Raw genomic sequence first — 21,402 nt, 5'->3', positions numbered from 1 at the left:
AGCAGTTGTAGTTCTCAGGAAACTTTTATTCTTCAGTTCAGCTTACATTGGAATATGGCGGCAACGCCCCAAACCCTCGGCCTCCTTTTATAGGCCTTTCCCGGGTCAATCTGCTACTTTTGGCGTGCCAGCACCCGCGCACGCGCACATGTACTGGTGACAGCCTGTCTGGTCCCGGGCAGCTTGCACCTGCCCGGGACCGTCCGCAATGCCCCGAGCCTGCTTGCACAGGCTCAGGACATAACAGATTTCATCCAGGAAGATTCAGTTGCAATCCTTCCCCACCTCATTCTCAGAACTACCAATGGAGATTCTGCTGCTGGAGAAGACCCATTGATCAGTTTCCCTTTTCAATTTCTCGGGGCTACCTGAGGAGATGTATTTGCAGGAAGCCCGTAAAATCTTGTCCCTCCTTGTGTTGTTACTGAAAGAACAATAACTGCTGTGGAGAACAAGAGAAAAGAATGCAAGCAATTAGGAGTGTTACGATAAAGTTTTAAATTTTTCTACCATCAGTTACTTGTCTCTATGTTATCTAAATCATGTTGGCTGGAAAATTCAGTGAATTAAACATCCACACAGCTTAACGTTCGTAAGATTGAGAAATAGAGGGCCACAATATGGTTGTATCAGACAGACCCATGCATGCTTTTTGTCTTCTAAAATGTAGAATTTTGAAGCAAGACAGCCTACATGCTGTCAGATTCAGGAAAAAAAAGGGTGGGGAAGGGAAAATATTTTCTGTATATCTAATTTTATTTTATTTTAGGTCTGTGATAAAATTTTCACATCAAGTCCTTCTGAACTGTGCTGGGGCCCAAAGAAGTAAGAGCACCTTTATGTTTTTACAAAGGTCTCCTTAGAGTAGAATTATCAGATAATCAATACTTAAAAGAACAGCATGTGCTTCGGGAAACTTCAGCTTCAAGGAATGGAACAATTCAACTATTAAGTGCCTAGTACTAAAAGTTTTGTTTGTGACAATTATCAACTGAAATGGGAAAGGAGAAAAAATATTTTTGAATGCTGGTGAGGAAAAAAGGGGGACTAAAGTAATTTACCACATAAATACTTTATTTGTCACTTACTTGATGAATCACTTGTCCTTTATTATCTGGCTTCTCTGCAGATAATTGGCATCTCACTTCAGGCATGTTTTAGATATATAAAATCTCTTTTTATCATGTTTTAAGATCTTAATTCAAAAGTGTTTGATACGCTCTCTTCACTTCTTTCTGTAAGAGAGTGTGTATGTGGTGTGTGCAGGCATATATTAATAAATTTCTTGAATGACGTACAATGACAAGGTTTAAAACAAAAAACAAAATATTACAAATAATAAAGCAATAAAACCCATAATCCATAATCCGATACCAACACTGAGAATAAAACAAATATAAATTCATTTAGTCATGTAGAGGAATTAAAAGCATGTGTCAAATGAAGGAAATTATGCCACTTTTCCGAAATAAATAATAATAATATAATTATAAATAATTTTATAAATACAAACGTATAATAAATAAATAATTGAAATAAGAACTGGTTTGGTCTAGAGGTTAAGGCACCTGACTAGAAACTGGGAGACTGTGAGTTCTAGTCCCGCCTTAGGTGTGAAAATTGACTGGGTAACTTTGAGCCAGTATGCCAGGTCCCCAAATCCTTATTGTTTTCCCTGCATGTGTGTTCTTGTTTTGGGCCTGCCAGTCTGCTGGGAGGGGGGAGGGAGTTTGCTTTCATTTGGGATAACTTTCACTTTCTGCTTTTCCTCTCCCGCCCCTGCCCACTTGAGAAAAGATTAGTACTAGTACTTATCAGGGAGACAGCTATGGAGAAACGAAACTGGAGAAGACCTTGAGATGCGCACCAACTGTGCCAGTTACCGAAATATCATATCACCTATGGATTGGCTGGATTTCAAATGAACACTATGACTTTGGTGGGAGGAGGAAGATTGCTAGTTTAACTATACCGTTTAAGCGGCCTTTCCCCCAGATCTCGCCTTGCCTTCTCTATTGTCACTAACCCATAATAAAAGTTCCTTTTGAGACAATGCCTGTTTCAAGAGTTCTGCTTTCTTGGGTGGTTAGCTGAGGTGGGTCCTTACACAGTCATTTTCATCCCATTACATCTTTCGGTGTTGTTGTTATAGGGAAAATAGGAGGAAGTAGGAGTATTATGTATGAGGGGTTCTTGGTACTATCTGAGCTTCTTTGTTTTCCTGCAAACGTTTCATTACCCTAACTAGGTAACATCATTAATGCTAGTAAGGAGTGCTGTTTGCTGTCAGTTTATATTCTGGTGTCTTGTCTGTCTGTCTGGGTGGGAGTGGTCTTAGGGATTCTTTGGTTGGGCTGTTTGCTAATGGCTCTGTGGCAATTTCTTGATTGGGGTATTGTTTACTTGATTGTTGGCCTGAAGTTCACCTTGAAGTTAATCTACGCTTATCTGCATGCTGATTACTAGTGGGGAGGTGCTGGAGTCTTTTTCTCTTTTGAGCTAGTTGATTGTCATTTTGCATACTCTATAGATATTGCTAATGTCTATGTTTCTATTGATGGCTGATTTGTCAGAGTGCCAGGCTTCTAGAAATTTCCTGGCAGTTTTGGATTTGGCCTGGTCTAGGACTGTCACATTTCAACTCTGAGCTACAAATATTCTTCTTCATTAGTATTATGTATGTTTGACACCTTAAGTTACTTATAAAATATTAAAGGCAGGGAAAAAATCTACATAAAATAAGTATTCTTAAAGAAATGGAGATCTCAAACTATTTAGAACTTTGCATGTCAAAACCAACTCTTCAAAATGGACCAAAAAAAAGAAGAATAAATAAAAATGGAAAGTTATGACAAGGAACAGGAGCAAGAAGAGCCATTTTATGTTCACAATGTCTGCTTCTAGTTGACTCTTGCTACCATTTTCAAGTACCAGTGACACTTCTGGACCATCTTCAAATGCAGCCTTGGATACAAAACATGTAAAACTTTCCAGATTCCCCCTGCCAACAGAAAGCCCAAAAAAATGGGTGGGGTGGGGAATGGGGGACCTCCTAACAGACATGCCTTAGGGCACTCAGAAGCCAAAAATGTGGATAGCTTGATGACAGACCAAAATTATGGGGTGAGGAGCGGAACATTTTGAACAGATGTCTAAATGTTCACAGAGATCTCAGTAGAAACCAAATCATACACATTACGGGTTATGTCATTGTACATCATATATGTCACATTGTCAAAGACAATCACAGTATTTCATCCTTGTACTCCAGAATCAGAATCAGCACATAAACCAATCCCTCTATATCGCATGAGTGTTCCTTAGTTTGGGAAATGTTAGGAAACCTGCCCCTCCCCAATATTCTTACTGTACTAATTTATCATTTTTGAATCATACCAAGTTAGCTTTCAGGAAACACATTTAAAAATCCTATATTCAAAATCACAAAACAAAATGTGCCATTTATTTTACTAAAGCACATGAAGACACAGATTTAAGCTTTGAGGAAAAGTAAGAGAAATAGTTATCATCTTTTCTATAGAAAGACAATTCCCTACTCCTGGGGAAAAAACAGTATCTTTTAAATAAAAATATTCTTGAACTTTTGCTACTTCAGAGTGGCTCCCTTTTTGAAGCATTTGCCTACAGCTCCCATGAAGCCCATTTGGGAATCTGAAGGGGCAAGTCAGATCTTATTGGAAGACTAATTCTTATGGTTTGTTTTTGCATCCTGAACGTGTGAAGCCCAGCGAGGCCACGTTTCACCCACTGCTTTTAATGATCTGTTCATTTGTGACAGATCTGGCTGCTTTCAGCCTGATGTCTGGCAGCAGTTGACTGAACAGCAGAGAAGTTCAGAAGCCTTTCTGAGCACTGACAAATTTCAGCAAGCTGTCACACAAAATGCAAACATCAAAGAATTGTTGTGTGCACTTTTCTAGGGCAGCTTTCTAGGTTTTTACTAAGCTACAAATCCAGCAAGGAGGATGTAAAAACAAAGCTGTGATAAACTATGCAGAAAGCCAAAGCAAGCAAAGAAAAGGATGATGCAAAAAAAAAAAAAAAGTGGTGGTGGAGGGAGAGAATGTGCCACCAAGGATAAATTGGTTGCGTGGCAGAAGGAAAGACATTTTTTTTGAATAATAGTGAAAATCATAAAAGTGGCTTACTTATTGCAAGGAGATGGGAGACAACCTAATAATGCTGAAGAAAAAGGAGCTTCAAAGCATACATGTCCTAATCATTGTAATACTGATGTTTCAAATAGAGTCCTTTGTGAAATAGTACCATGTATAATTTTAGGGCAGTTTTAAAGAATGGCATTAATAAGGACAAAGAATAAGAAGTATATCATTAAGGCAAGATTGCAATGACTTCCAGGCATGGATGACTGAATGAAGATGGCTATGCAAAAAGCAGAACTGAAATTTGAGGCTAAGAACAGGGAGCCTATGAGTGAATTGGCTCCTCTGACTTTCTCTGGACAAAGAGATGATGTGAAGTCACCCAAATTGAGCTCTGCATGGTTGCTTCTCAGTAGGAAACTGCAAAAAAGTGATCTCCAGAGGCTGAGAGAACGAGGAGCTGAGGGAATTTGTCATACTTGCTCCATCAGCAAATGGAGCCTTCCATGTTACATTAAGTTAACACTTCCATTGCTAATCACTATTGGAAATGACAAGGCTGGAAAAACTGGATGAGCGCCTTCAATCCTTAGTATTAGAAAATGAAGGTGTATTTTTTTTATCACTGTTAAGAATTTAAAATATACAGCAAAAAATAAACCACGGTTTTGTCTATGGAAAGTTTTAAGTGGGTTAAGGGCTCGGAAAACATTGAATCCAATTCAAATATTGGGTTTTTGACTATTAAGACATTTAAATTAATTTTAGAGAATAAATGCATTTTCTTTTTTTTCTTTTTTATTTTTTTAAAGTTTTTTTTATTTATAATACAGTTAAAACAAAAATGGACATAATGTAACATTCCAGTATAAATATTTCTAACAATTTGTTAGAAAATATAATATAAAATATATAATCTCTCTATATACATTTTTTTCTACACAATACAGTATTTAATTTATTTCTCTATATACTAACATACAATTATATATATTTCTATCTTAACACTAGCTTAAAACCCGAACAGTCCTCCTTGATTCACACCAGTAGTAAAATTTGTCCCAGATTTCAAAATAATCTGACTCTGTCTTGTCCTTCATTTCCATTGTGAGCCTATCCATATCAGCACACAATAAAATTTTATATAAAATCTCTTCTTCTGTTGGAATTTATTCCTCTAGTTTTGTGCATATGCCAATCTAGCAGCTGTGAAAATGTGTAACATCAGGTAAAATATCCCTTTATCGTATTTCTGCATAGTTATGCCTAATAAGAAGAGTTCTGGTTTTAACTCTACCTCTATCATTAATATTTCTTCCAGCCATTTTTTTATCTTATTCCAAAAGTCACGGGCTTTTGAGCACTCCCACCATATATGGTAATAAGTCCCTATTGCCAATTTACATTTCCAGCACATGGAAGAGGAATTTGGACCCATTTTAGCTAATCTTGTGGGTGGGAGGTGCCATCTATAGAACATTTTGTAGAGATTTTCTTTGTAGGAGGTGGCCAAAGTAAGCTTCCTATTTCTTACCTATAATTCTTGCCAGATGTGCAGATCAAAGTTGAGATCAAAATCCCTGCTCCATGTTAACATCGTTTCTTTTACCTGTTCCTCATACATTGCCTGGTCTAACAAAATAATGATATAGCTTTTTAATCATTTTATCCTCAGTACCTAATAATATTTTATCCAGCCCTGTCAGCTCTATTTTTATGCCTAACTCTTTTTTATCTTTCCAATATCTGTAATTGAAGGTATGCCCACCATTCTAATTCTATCCCTTTGTCTTGAAGAATTACCCTGGGTTTCAATTCCCCTTTCTTGTCTAGTACATTTTTATATGTTATAATCTTCCCTAATTGTATAAACTTTGGGTGTATATGCATTTCTAGCGTTGAGATCCAGCCGGGAACTTGAATATAATTTGGTTGCCAAGTTTTAAACCATACATCAATTAGAGCTTGTCTGATGTAGTGCCTTCGAAAATATTTGTTTGTTTTATATTGCTAATCCTATAGCATAGCATGTCATCCTATCTGTAAATCATGACCTTCCAGACATAATCTCCTATTCTTCAATAATATCCAATCCCACACCCATAATAATACTATGGCCTGATAATATTTTTCCAGGTCAGGGAGGCCAAGTCCGCCCCTTTCCTTCAAATCCTGCAGTAATTTTAATTTAATCCTTGCTTTTTTTCCTTGCCAAATAAATTTGAGTATGGTTTTGTTAAAGTTTTGAAAGAATTTCTTATCTAATTTTGTGGGTATACATTGGAACAAAAATACAATTTTCGGTAGCACATTCATTTTGAATACGGCAATTTTGCCCAAAAAAGAGAGCTGTAAGTTAGTCCAAGTATCTAAATCAATTTTAATCTGTTCCATTAGCTTATCATAATTGTCTCTTTTAAGTGTAACACATCTAGCAGTTAGTTGTATCCCTAAATATCTTATTTTATTCATGATTTGAATGCCTATTCTGTCAACAAATTCATTTTTCTGTATTTTAGTCATATTCTTGATGAGCATTTTGGTTTTTTCTTTATTTATCTTTAGACCTGCTATTTCTCCATATTTACTCAATACTTCCATCAATCTTGTCCCTGATTGTAATGACTCTTTGATTATAAAGACTAAATAGTCTGCAAAGGCTTGCATTTTAAACATTTCTTTCTTGATTTCTAAACCTTTGATCTGTTCATCTTTTCGAATCACTCTGATTAGTACCTCCAGGGATAGTATAAACAATAATGGTGATAACGGACAACCTTGCCTTGTACCTTTTTGAATTTGGAAGCTATTGGTCATTTCTCCATTAATTATTACTTTTGCTGCCTGTTTAAAATAAACTGATTTGAACATATTTATAAAATTTCCCCCAATAATTGATTGAGCATAAAATCCCATTTCACATTATCAAATGCTTTTTGTGTGTCGAGGACAATTAAAACCATTTGCTTTTCACTACCTCATAATACTCCAATACATCCAGAACAGTCCTGACATTATTTCTTATGTATCTTTTAGATAAGAAGCCATTTTGATCAGAATGTATAAAATCTGCTAGGAATCTTTCAAGTCTTTGTGCCATTATAGCCATAAAAATCTTATAATTTGAATTTAATAATGAGATGGGTCTATAGTTCTTAATATGCGTCAGGTCTGAATTTTCCTTAGGAATCAGGGTGAGGAGAGCTTCTTCCCATGAGGCTGGTATTTTAGCTTTTGTTAAGGTCTCATTAAATAGTTCCAACAATATTGGGCTTAAAGATTCTTGTACGATTTTATATATTTCTACAGGTAAACCATCTGGGGCTTTGTTATTTTTTTGTTTCTTAATTGCCTCTGACAGTTCTAAAGGTGTTATCTCTTTGTTCAACAGATTTTTAAATTCTTCTGGCACTTTTGGTAGGTCAGCTGTTTGTAAATACTGTAAAATATCATCATCTTTATATAAGTTCTTCATCATCTTTATATAAGTTCTTATAGAACTCATATGCCACTAATTTCTTTTCTTCATTCTGGTACATCATATCACCTTCTGCATTATAAAGTTTACTAATCCTCTGTTTGTTATTATAGTTTTTAATTTTATAAGCCAGCCATCTCCCCGGTTTATTAGCATTTTCCAAAAAATTTTGTTTAGTACGTTTTATCTGCTGTCCTAATTCTTTCTTCCCAATGATATTCATCTTATGTTTAATTAGGTCTATCTGTTGTTTCAAATCATGTCTTTGTGGTTCCTTTTGTAAATTTTCCTCGGCTCTACTTAGTTCTTCTTCTAAGTTTCTTTGTCATTGTGTTTTAATTTTGTTTTCCCTGGCCATGTAAGAAATTGCAATGCCTCTCATATAGGCTTTGGCTGTATCCCATACATTTTGGCAATTCGTATCTTCCTTTTTATTTATCTTAAAAAACAGGTCCATTTGTTCTTCCAATTTCAATTTGAATTCTTTATGTTTTAGGATTGTTCTTTTTAAGGTCCATCTCCTCATTATTTTTTGCCATTTCCATCTGATTCTAATTGGGTTTTGGTCAGCTCAGGATTACGATATCCTCTACCTCCAAATTTAAATCTGCTGACATCCACACCATATCAATTCTGGACCATGATTGATGACATCCCGAGTAGTATGTAAACTGTTTTTTCCCTAGATTCCTCTCTCTCCAGGTATCCTGAATATTAAGCTCTTCTACCATTTTTAGGAATGTATCAGGTAATATTCCTCTGGTTCTTTTTCTACTCTTTCCACATTTATAATCTAGGTGTCTATCCACAATTACATTATAGCCTCCCATTATACAAATGTTATCATATTCCAATTTATTAATACCATGTAGTTTTTTATAGAATTGTTTCTGCCCCTTATTCGGGGCATAAATTCCCACAAGGGCAATTTTTGTTTTATTCAAGATTACTTCTATTATTAAGATTCTACCCTCTTCATCTTTATAAATTTGTTTTGCCAAAATTTCCTGTTTGATATACGCTACAACTCCTCCTTTCTTATATTGTGAAAGTGCTGCAAACATGTTTCCCAATTTAGGGCAGTTTAATAAATATTGATATTGTTTTTTATATGAACTTCTTGTAGCATAATTATATCTAAGTTCATTTTATTAAGTTTATTTAGAATTTTTTTCCTTTTTATTGGAGAGTTGAGACCATTAACATTGATGGATATGGATTCAACACCTTTTTCCCCCTCTTTATCTATATTTGGATCTTGTTATTATTGTCGGTCTAGACTCTTGAGTTTGTAAATCCTTTTCTCTTTCCACTAGATCTTGTCGGTCTAGCCTCTTTAATTTCTTTGAATTTATTCTCATCATGTTTCCCTTCATTTTTTCCATTGTCAATATCCTCTCTAATCTCAACTTGCTTACCTTTAGGTTACATTTCCTTTCCTTCAGTGACCTAAGTTGATATCTCTCCTTCCTCTCTTACCTCTCTTTCAACTAGGTCTTCCTCACTGCCAAGGTTTTTTTCTATAAAATTCCTCTGCTTTATCTATTGAGTCTAAACAGAACTTTTTCTCCTGCCATGTAACCAGGATCCCTTCTGGGGTCAACCATCTAAAATTAATGTTTTTTCTCGTCAATTTAAGAGTTATTTGTTGATGGGGCCTTCTCAAATCTCTCACTCTTTTAGGTACTTGTTTAAGTACAATCAGTTGTCTACCCCGATATTCCAATAAGTCATCTCTGGCCCTGAATAGTATTCCATCTCTGATCGATTTCTTAATAAATCTAACGTGTACTTCTCTGGGGAGATTATGCCATCTTGCATATTCGTGTGGATTCTGTAAATCTCATCTATCTCGCTAGCCATCTCTTCTCTGCTAGACCCCAGAGCCCCCGCTAGTATATCTGTCATTATTACTGGAAGGTAATAAGGCGAAGGCCTTTCATCTCACAGACATTTTGGAACCATAAATAATGAGCAGCCTTCTCAAGTTCCAGGGAAATAACTGTTGATTCTAGTTCTTTGTTAGCCTAAACTAACTTCTCGTTCATTTCATCTACTCTCTGCTCTTCTTTATGCATCCTTTCCTCCATTTCCAATAGTTTTTGTTCATTTTTCATAATCTGCTGTTGGAAGGATTTCAATTTCCTATCCATTGACTTAATTTTGTCCTTAAGTTCCCCTGTGTCGTTCCTTACTTCCCCTATTTCTTTTTTTAGATCTTCATGATTTTTTCACATAATCTCTTGCATTGATTGCAACATTTGTTGCAAATCTCTAAATGAATTTGCCCTATCTCCTTTTGCCATTTCTTCTAACGATCTTTGCCTGGCAGGGCTTGGTTCCATCACTGTAGTCTGTGTTGTCTGTTTCCTCCCTATTCCAACCCTTGTAAGATTAGGAATACTAGACATCTTTTTCAATTCTCCAAACCAACCTCCCCACTTATTTACAGTTTTTTTAATATTCTCCAGAATATCAGAATTATCACTTAAAGTCAAAAATTTCTACACAGATATCTACTTAACGTTTACAGACAAGACTAAATACACTCAGCAATCACTTTCCCTTATTATTATTTTTTCCCCTCTTGTGGCTATTCTCAGTTCAACCAGCAGGTGTCTCTTTGGCTTTATCTCTGGTATTCAATCTGCCAACTTATTTGATTTCCTTGATTTCTTCCAGGCTTTCACTCTGTGGTTTGAAATAAGCTTGCCTTTCAAAGTTAAACTTTACTTCCTTGGAATAAAGAAAGAAAAAAGAGACTCCTTTTAAAGTTTTTCCATCCAACGTAATAGTTCTGCCGTACAGGCAAGCCTTTTAAGCCTGAACCTTCCTTTTCGCCGCTATTTCAGAAGCGAAGGAATCTCCCTCCTCCCCTCTTGTGGGCATTTAGAAATTCTTCCAATTTCTTTAGAAATCTTCTGGAGCATTCTTGCACCCGGATCCCTTCTATCAAGTTATCAAGATCAGTGCTCAGATTGCTTTTAACTGGAGCTGTCACATCTCCATCCAGTTATACCATCGCTACACTTCAGCCAGCTGACAGTTGTCATTTCTTCATGGCCACCATTGATGGCTGACTTCTTCTTCCGCTCGACTTACCAAGGCTTCTCCCGAGTCCACCAGTCCCGACCACCATCGGGAACCGCTCCCCAGGACACCTTATTGTTCCTTCCAAGTAACCAGGGACCCCGAAAGGTCTGTCAAGCAATCGGAAACGAGGGCAGATGCTCCGGAGAGTCATCCAGCACACCCGTTCTTCTTGACAGAATAAATGTATTTTCATGGGAAAGAAAAATTATTTTCAGTATTGGAGACATCACAAGACAAGCACGATAATGGCATTCAGAAACAGTTTTGAGAATCTGCATCAAAACTTTGATTGAATCACATTGTATTGCATCTTCTTGGGAACAATCTGTTGGACTATCTGAAGTGGCTTCAAAAAAATGTTACACAACAAATTCTTCCTGAAAGCAGCATGAAGAAGAATTTGAGCAAGAATTTGTCATTGGACATAAAACAGTGTTGGTTGATCTTTAAAGATTAAGAAAATAACCATGTCAGACTCAGCAAATAATTGGAATAATTTCAAAAGAGGATGCTTAAAATTTTGAAGAAATTTGAAACCAAGGTCAACTATCATTCAAATGGATTATAAAGCAAGATTGTTTACATAAAAAGATCACAAAATTGGTTTATTTGATCAGGGTTACAGTGGGATATATTGTTAATTTGGATGGTTCTTTCTGGATCTGTTGACATCGGGATTGAAAAAATGTTATGCATTGGATTTGTTTACAATTAACATGGTGTTGAATGTTTTTTTTCCTTTACAGTTACTTTATATAACCTAATATGAAAACTTTTAAATTGGTTTTGTATTTAACTGTACTTTCACTTAAAGTAATGAATTTTTGTGAGCTTGTTCTCTTTAAAACAGAAAGCATCCCTCTTTTTCATGTTAAAATTTCAGTCTTTTGTTCACACCAGGATCCTGGGACCTCTTTATGCCTCCTAAATGTGGATTTGCTTACAGTTAAGAGTTGAGATGTGGAATTAATTATATCTGTTAATTAATGTTACTATTTTAGGGCTCTGTTTGGACTTTATGCTGACACCTGGATTGGAAAAGATGTTACTTATTGGACTTACCTATAGTTAAGAGATGAGTTATGGGATGAAGATTTTTCTTTTGTTAATTAAGAGGAGATGCAGAGATGTAGTGAGATCATTTATACTTGTGATGAGGGTGGGAAGTTGCTTTGCTGGTTCCCCCCCTTTCTCTATTTTTTCTTTCTTTTTTTATTTTCTAAGAAGAACTTTTCAGTGAATGCAAATGTTTACAAAGGGCAGGTGTAGGTACCACTTAGGCTTGTCTTGTTCTTTCTTTTTTTTTTTAAAGATATAAATAGAATGATACTCGGACCTGATTTTTCTAATAAGCTTGTTGTTGTTGTTGTTAATTGCGAAGTCGTGTCCGACCCGTCGCAACCCCATGGACAATGTTCCTCCAGGTCTTCCTGTCCTCTACCATCTTCTGGAGTCCATTTAAATTCACACCTACTGCTTCAGTGACTCCATCCAGCCATCTCATTCTCTGTCGCCCCTTCTTCTATTGCCCTCAATCTTTCCCAGCATTAGGCTCTTCTCCAGTGAATCCTTCCTTCTCATTAGGTGGCCAAAGTACTTGAGTTTCAACTTCAGGATCTGGCCTTCTAAAGAGCAGTCGGGGTTGATCTCTTCTAGGACTGACCGGTTTGAACGCCTTGCAGTCCAAGGGACTCGCAGGAGTCTTCTCCAGCACCATAGTTCAAAGGCCTCAATTCTTTGGCGCTCAGCCTTTCTTATGGTCCAACTTTCACAGCCATACATTGCAACTGGGAAAACCATGGCCTGGACTATACGCACTTTTGTTGGCAGGGTGATGTCTCTGCTTTTTAGTATGCTGTCTAGATTTGCCATAGCTTTCCTCCCCAGGAGCAAGCGTCTTTTAATTTCTTGGCTGCAGTCCCCATCTGAGGTGATCTTGGAGCCCAGAAAAATAAAATCTGTCACTACCTCCATTTCTTCCCCATCTATTTGCCAGGAATTGAGAGGGCCGGATGCCATGATTTTGGTTTTCTTAATGTTGAGTTTCAAGCCAACTTTTGCACTCTCCTTCTTCACCCGCATCAAGAGGCTCTTTAGTTCCTCTTCACTTTCTGCCATTAGAGTGGTATCATCTGCATATCTTAGGTTGTTGATATTTCTCCCGGCAATCTTAATTCCAACTTTTGATTCATCTAGCCCTGCCTTTCTCATGATGTGCTCTGCATATAAGTTAAATAGGCAGGGTGACAGTATACAGCCTTGCCGGACTCCTTTTCCAATTTTGAACCAATCAGTGGTTCCGTTTTCGGTTTTCACTGTTGCTTCTTGACCCGCATATAGGTTTCTCAGGAGACAAATGAGATGGTCTGGTACTCCCATCTCTTTAAGAACTTGCCACAATTTGTTGTGATCCACACAATCAAAGGCTTTAATAAGCTTATTTGATGCTTTATCTCTGGGAAACTACATGAAAAGTACTTGATCTAAAGCAAGGAATTAAAAATTATGGAGAGCATTTTGTTCTGGTGCTCAAAATCATCCTTGAATTGTAAAGGAGAGAAATGTAGAGGAGTCCATTAAACAACAGACTTAAAATTATACAGACAGACAGTCTATCGTTCAAATAAAGCAATCAGTTAACTGTTTCTTTATAACAGACCCTTTGAATTGCTTAGTACATAACAACATCTATAATTATGTCAGAGTCCAGATTTTTTTAAACTTTACCCTCTATCCATCTCACTCTTCTTATCTTTTGTCTGCTTGTTTGGTTTGATATACTTCTCTCTTAGCTTATGGAACTATCCTACCTGGCCTGCAAAAATCTCAATGTCCATTGCCTGTAGATGGCAGTAGACAGAGTTTTCCATTTCTCTTGGCTGCCATCTATTAGCCATTCACATATTTGCATCCCAGCTATGATAGCTGCATTTCTTGACAGATTGTCAGGAGACAATAACAGTACATACATGGAGGCATAAGTTAGCCAACCTCCTAGGAGTCTGTCTGATGGGAAAGCAGAACAGTCTGGCCAGGAAGAAAGTGGGCAAGGCAAAATAAACAGCTGAGCTGGGAGGTAAGCATCCAAGCCTTGATGTGTTCTTTCGGCAGCTGCCTGTGCAAATTTGTTTATTATCAGGGCAGCTGCTGCCACCCTGACCTGCTGTTAAAAAAATTGTTTGTATGAGTGAGAGAAAAAGAAGGGGGAGAAACAGAAGAAAGATGTGCAAGATATCAGTGTGAGAGAGACAAAAAGAGAAATGTAGCCTTGGTGCAGATAACTTCTACCATCATGTTTATTATTTCTGAGGGTTTTTTTTTTGTAAGTTAGAGGCGCATTTAGATGCAAAATCCAACCCTCCTAATCACAATTTTTTTTTTCATTCTATCATTCTGTCTTAGGATATTTTTATGCTCATCCTAACCATGTGCCTCCATGCCCAATATTTTGTCCTCATATTTAATGAGTACGTTCCACCTGTTATTTTGGAATTGATTTGAGTTTCAATTACCTGGACTGATTAGACTAATGGGGCCAGCCTTTCAGAGAAGCATCCCCCTTCCAGAGTTTTATTTTCTAGGCTGATGAGGAGAACAATATCATTGTTCTACTTTATGGTGGAACAAAGGGGCAAGAACATTATGAGCCAGACTGCTTCTAGTTCAGGTTTCAACTAAGCAGTAAACAAGGTGTCAACTGCACTGCGGGGGTTGTACTTTGCAGGTTTGTTTTACAAGAGATGCTGTATAGGAAGGATGCAATCCAGACAAATTTAAAGGTGTGGAAGTCATTCATTTTAATAGGAGAGGATTAGGGATCAGTTTGACTTTCATGTACCGGAATAGGAATTCAAGATCCCAAACTGTGGCTGGAAAGCAGCCCAAATGTTTTGAGCAATGGCACTAAAGAAGTATTTGTTTCACTTTTCATTTCTGGGCAGGTTTCTCAGACTTGCTGGGGAAATTGTGTCTATGAGCCTTGATTAGCTATTTTGCCTGTCCGAGATTCTTGCCCTTTATATGACTTAGCTTCATACCCTTCACCTAGTCTTCTTTAACTCTTTTGCTTTGCCTTTATTTTCTATTACCTTCTCAGTAGTCAAATAATTTTTTCAAAAATAGTACTTTGGCTCTTTTTGGGTCATAAAAAGTAACACATAATATTTTGATCATTGAAGAACTGGGTTCTAACCCATGTTTTGTTGGATATATATGATTCCCTTGATAGGAGAAAATATTTGTAGCTCAGGGTTAAACTGCAGGTCCTTGGTGTTCTCTGAGCTTGGTGGTTTTCTTATTACCAAACTAGACAATATCTTCAGTGCTAGTAGGGAGTGGGGTTTGCTCTTACTTTATATATAGTGTCTTGCCCTGTCAGTATTGGTGGGAATGGTTTTCATGGTTCCTAGAGTGGGTGGTTGTTTACTGATAGCTTGTTTGTCTGAGTTGGTAGTTTCTTGACTGGTATTATAAGGGCATTATAAACCCCACTCTCTACTAGCACTGATGATGTTACCTAGTTTGTTAATGAAATGTCTGCAAGAAAACAACCAGGTTCAGAGAGTACCAAGGATCCCTCATATATGATCCCCATCCACCAAACTATTTCTTTCATGGTATAGAGCATAGGAGGAATTACCAGGTATCCTATTTACCACCTCTCAGGACCTCTCAGGTATATTTGCTTATAGTTTATAGCTTATGACTATGTATTCTTTTTTGGGGCCTGCCATTCTGTTGGGAGGGGGGTTGGTTGATTGGGGGAATGTATTTGACTTGCTCTACTTTGCCCTCCCTCTGTGTGAAAGGAATGTGGCTTGAAAACATCTGTCTTATCTCCAGATGATGGACCCTGGGACCATTGGGAAATGAAACCGAGAGAGGTTCCCCAAACAAACTAGTACCTATGAATTGGCTGGATTTCAAATGGATGGTTGGACACTGGGGGGAGGAGACCTGAATTGGCTTTTTGATGTAACCTTTCATATGTGAAATCTCCAGACCTTGCTTTGCCTTCCTGCTATCACTAACACTCAATAAAAGTTCCTTTTGAAACAATGTCTGTTTCAAGAGTTCTGCTTTCTTGGGAGATCTAGTTGAGGCAGGTCCTTACACCACCTATATTATGCAGTTATGAATATAAAGGGGTTGGAACGTGTTCCCTTTTGGACAGTCCATGCTAATTACCCAACACACACACACATACGCACACACATACAAATACACACTTAAACATACTGTTTTATAGATAATGTAAAGTGTTATCTGTAGTTTATATCTTTCTATCTCCCTGCTTGCCTGTCTTTTGCCCTCTTATTTGCCAGTTAACTGTTTATGACATTTGCTATAAGAAACATCAAACTATATTGTTTTCCTAGCTGAACTGAATAGCATATTTTTGCTCTTGCCTGGATTTAGAGACTAATCCAGATCAGTTTGCTCTGATTTGGATTTAGGGACAAAATGGGAATCTGCTGGATGCAAACTAAAGTGAAATTATTCACAGTAATTTTTCAACATTCAAATTTGTGCAACAATAACACGAAAGGCCTTTGACATGCTATTGAATTCCTTTTTTTCTTGCTGTAACAGATTAATGAAATTACTGCTCTGAAATTGGAATACATTATGTAAATTAATCCATTTGAAGCAAATAAATTCTGTTTGGGGGTCCAAAAGAAATGGCTGTTATCATACCATGCATTAAGATCAAGGCCAAATAGCAGCTTTTCCCTGCTCGGTTTGCAAGTTGTAACTTGAAGTCCTGATAGAGCCTTCAGAATGAGCTTTTGTAAACCCGTCAGCTCATTTCCTTTCTCCCAAGGGGTGAATTTGTTGTATAGCCTGTCTTGGAGTTGTAATCTAATCCTGTGAAGCATTGCAGATTATATGCACCCTTGAAAAGTAGCAGGGCAATGATGTAAAACATCTTCATTGGTGGAACAGAAGCAGCCAATCACAGGGAGAATCAGAAACCCGAAATATAAATAAAGCTTGGGTTTCAGGTCAGAACACAATCTGCCCTGGATAAAATCCAAACCATTTCATTCAGCTATTTTAACTGCCTTCCGTCATCACCATTATTCATTCATTTACAGTGCAGGTTCGGCTCCCTCTAAACAGAAAGAAACCAAAAATAATAACCAGCCTTCGTATTCATTTCAGTGGGGAAAAGATATTAATCACAAACTTGACACTGTATTTGTTTTAAATTAAAGCTGCTGCTTTAAAGCAGATGCTTCTCCTGAGTGCCTATCGAATGTTTATTCTGCCTTACAAGGATAAGGGGGAAGGCTGGCAATAGCAGCAGCAGCAGCAGCAGCCTCTTCCCTGCTTCTCTTCAGCAGGCTTCATGATAGCACAGCCACCTTTCATTTGTGGCTTTGATCAGGCTTTTGTGCTGAGGAAAAGTAAAACTGGGTTGGAACAAGTGGAGCAAGCACAGGGGGCTAAAAGAAAAGCAGTGAACCTTTTTTATGCACCTTTCTAGCATTGTCATTGAAGAGATGGTGGTTGGTTTCTATCTGTATCAGTCGGAAGTGGCTTTTTTTTTTTTTTTTAGCTTTTCCTTTTGGTTTGCATTCCTGCTTTTGGTTTTTTTTTCCCCTACCCCTTCCTCTTTCCTTTTATTTTTTTTTTTTTAGCTTTTTTGTATTTTATATATATATATATTTAAATTTAATAAAGATTTTTTTGGGGGGAGGGGGAAATTGAACACAAACCAAACTAAAGGGGCAAAGGACAGGGTTATATTCAGCTTGCCATACATTGTTAGGGTAATCTAGACTCATTGGATGAAAACTGGTAACAGAAACATTGGAAAGCCTGAACACCCATGGAAGCTGGCAAATAAAAACATTGGCACACTTAGAGTTCAAAATTGAGTACAGCTAGTCCTCAGCTTATGAACACAATTGAGTAAAATTTCTGTTGTTAACTGAGACATTTGTTAAGTGAATTCTATTTTGTTCTGTTCTGTTCCATTCCGTTCCATTCCAATCCATTCCATTCTGATTGCCTATTGACAATAATAAAGCTGGAGTCATATCCTAGTGAAGTTAAAAATAGGCTGCTTAAACATTTCATAAAAATATGGTTTGCTGGATACATGAAGTTTGACCTAAATTAATGATCAAAGAGTTCTAGCCACCAGCTTATAGTACATTGCCCATCTGGTATTTCTATTTATTAAGCACACATGTAAATATATGAATGTTTCTTCTAAGAAATATGTATGTGAATCTGGGAGCAGACTTTTAAAACCCAACTCTTGAAGGTGGATTAATTTACAGTAATCTTTACCAAGATAGTTCAACTCCAAAATAATTGGCTTTATAAAAAGAATTTCAGAGGGTCTGTTTTAAATCAAGATGTTCAAGCAGATCTGTTGATCTGCTGGTTGCCATTCAATAGCATTGACTAATAAATCTGAAGTGTACTATCATGACCTACTGAAGATTGGATATTCAGTGAATAAGGGACCATAGAAACACTCATCCAGAAATGTGATGTTTTTAAGGTCAACATTCCTGGATTTTCAAAAATAAAACATGTGTGTGGGGATTTGTGACATAGATGCTTTAAAATCAGAATGGAAGTTCAGTGACCAATGGCCTCCTCTTTTCACAATGAAACCCTTGGGATTGTGGAGAACCAAGAAAATGTTGTGTCGAGGCTTCCTAAAAAAACGGTAGAAATGTGACTATCTAAGAAAGTTTATAAACACTTATAAATCTGAATTTTGTAGAGTGGAAGGTAGACAGATAAACTAGTTAAAGTCCAAAAATGTTGGAATAGGATTATTCTTAATACAATTAAAATAGCATTATCCTTGATGAAAAATAAGATGAAGCAGAGTTAATCATCTTTACAAAACATCCTTACAGTTATCTTTGTTAATAAGGAACTGTTACATTTTTTAAACATAGCTCAGGATACAAATTTACTAGAAGATGTAAATAAGAAGACAACAATTATATGTTGTTTCATTACATTCAGCTACAATGTCCCCTTAAAAAAATGTGTTATTCATTTCTACCCCTTCCCTATAAATCCTCCAGACAGATTTACATTAATAAATAAAGTTGATTTTAGGAAATCTGATTCATTTCAATTAAAATCCTTAGCACTTATCACAAACTTGATACCCTAAATCAGGCATGTGTAACCCATGGCCCATGGGTAACATGCAGCCCTTGTTAGCTGCAATGCAGCTCCACAAATATAATAAAAAATATGAAAAAGAAAGGAAATGTCTTATTTATATTAACTATATTATATATTTTATATGCGGCTCAAGAAATTCCTCTTCACTCAGTGTATTCCAAGCAAGTCAAAAGGTCTAAGTCATGGCTGTCCAAATTTTTGTTTTGCCTGGGCTATGTTGATTGAAGAGGAATTTTGTTACCTTATAAAATATATAATGTAGTTAATATATATAAATAAAAAACAAGAAACAATAAGACACCACCTATTTCCAATTTACAATGAAGCCCTTTCAGTAGTTCCAAGAAGATTCCACAACCAATTGCACCCTGATTCAGATCACCCTGAGGACACAGATAAAACCCCAAGTGGCCTCAACAGCTCTCAGGGAGTGCTAATGACCAGATGACTGCAAAGAAATACAATCCTTGAAAAAACAGTCCAGCTGTCTTTTGAAGAAAAAAGCACCTTTGAGACAACTATGACGTGTATGACTGAGAATCTCCACAGAAACAAAAGATAGATTTCCAACATTTTGAAGGCTGAAGAACCTGAAAAAACTTTATCCTTTCTGAGAACTCATTTTCTCACTGCCAATTTTTAAATTTAAAATCTAATTTGTTGAAAGTTCAAAAATATAAGTACATCTAAACCCCTCAAATCTGAGTAAGGAACACAGGTACCGAATTGATATGGAAATCTGCAGCAATTATTAAACAACTAGTTGATCCAGTGAAACAGGATGACAAAATAATTGGCAGGATAGTATGGGTAAATAAGTCAGCCAAGATCATATTTATATTTACACTTCGGAACAGACAACAGAAAAGAGGAATAAGTTATCATTATTCTGCTTTTATAAATGGCATTATGGGAAATCTAACATTAATTATGCCAGTGCCCTGATTTTAATAATAGCTATTTAATAATACTTTTATTTTATTATTTTATTTTATTAATATTTATATATTAGATTTGTAAGGCTTCCCAATTCAAAAGGACTCTGGGCATCAGATAATATTAAAAATCATTAATACAACTCTAGAAGTCCATATTACTTCAGCAACCTTTTTTGTTGCCTAAGCTAAACCCTTCTGCAACTGGTGAAACTATTTGTCCCTATTTAAAATACAAATTGCATGGGAACTATACTGTAAGTCCTACAGGAAGCCCAATATAGTTTTTTAAAACAAAGAAAAGTCTTACGTCCAGAAAAGAAACTAGTTCCATCTAATTGCCTCACCCATTGTGGTCTTCTGACTTGGAAAAAAAATGCTATGAATGCTTTTGGTTATCAAAAGATTGTCCACTTCTGTTGTACATTAACTAGTTTTCAAAGGCAAAGTAGCTTTCAGATAAAAAGTCTTCTGACAACTTCAGATAAAAGTCATCAAGTATCATACTAATCATTGCTAATCTGCAATTGGTATGCAAAGACCACATGACCAAATATGCTAGGTCACACATTTGTTAATTTAGAATTAGATTTCTATGAGCCTTAGCAAAGTTAGTGCAGTAAGCATGAAATTTATGAAGCTTAGATCTGTAACTAGCTTGCTTCCTTAGTTTCAATTTATGAAATCTAGATCCAGCTCTGATGCTGTATTTAATTTATATAGAATTTTGTTGTGTTACCAGTGATTTGCATAAGAGTTTCTATTTTTAGGAGGTGGCGAATAGCCAGATCTGCAAATAAAGCAAATGATTGTTAGGCAACATCAACAACAAAAAAATGATGTTAGAAAGCATGATGTACCTTAAAATAAAAAGAAAGTTTCAGTATATAACCTGGTAACCAATATAAATATTTAATTAATGGAGAATTTGATTTGTGAAACTATAAGTCCAAGTAAAACTACAACAAAGGATTAGGTGCTAGGCTTCTATTTTTAGTAAATGAATGTTTCCATGAACAGTTGCCAAAAAGACGTGTTTCATTCCCACTTCTATATTTCCTGCAGAATTTGACAGTCTAGGGGCATAAAATGGTTAGTCGGGGGAAGTGAAAAAGTAAGTGAGAAGGTGTTATGTGAACTGAAAAAAGGGATGAAGTGCTCTATGCAGATACCTGAATATTTGGCCCAAGTGATGGCCTGCTCAGAAATTCAGAGTGATGTTTAACAAGTTTCAAGCCCAGCTGGGTTTGAAAGTCACACCCAGTTGTTAATACACTGTTACATTTTGTGGAAAATAGTTTTAAAGCCTAACAGGTTCTTAGGCTTTAAGACAGGTTCTTAATATGGGCTAGACCTCCTCTCCCCCTAATATAATAAAAGTAAAATTTCCCTTAGATCAACTTAGATTTCAAATGAAATCTGATGCCAACAATATAGAAATTTGGTCACCATTCCAGGATATTTGCATTGTAGAACTACACTTAACATTTATTTATCATTACTGCTCAGTCTGGCAATGAAGGGAGGGAGGGAGGGAGGGAGGGAGGAAGGAAGGAAGGAAATCAAAGGAGGAGACAAGGTGGATGGATTTCTCATTGCTAAAATA

This window comes from Crotalus tigris, unplaced genomic scaffold, assembly GCF_016545835.1.
Source record: "Crotalus tigris isolate CLP2741 ecotype Arizona unplaced genomic scaffold, ASM1654583v1 scf7180000017662.1067850, whole genome shotgun sequence".
Classification (NCBI taxonomy): domain Eukaryota; kingdom Metazoa; phylum Chordata; class Lepidosauria; order Squamata; family Viperidae; genus Crotalus; species Crotalus tigris.
Note: the sequence above shows the minus strand (reverse complement) of the source record.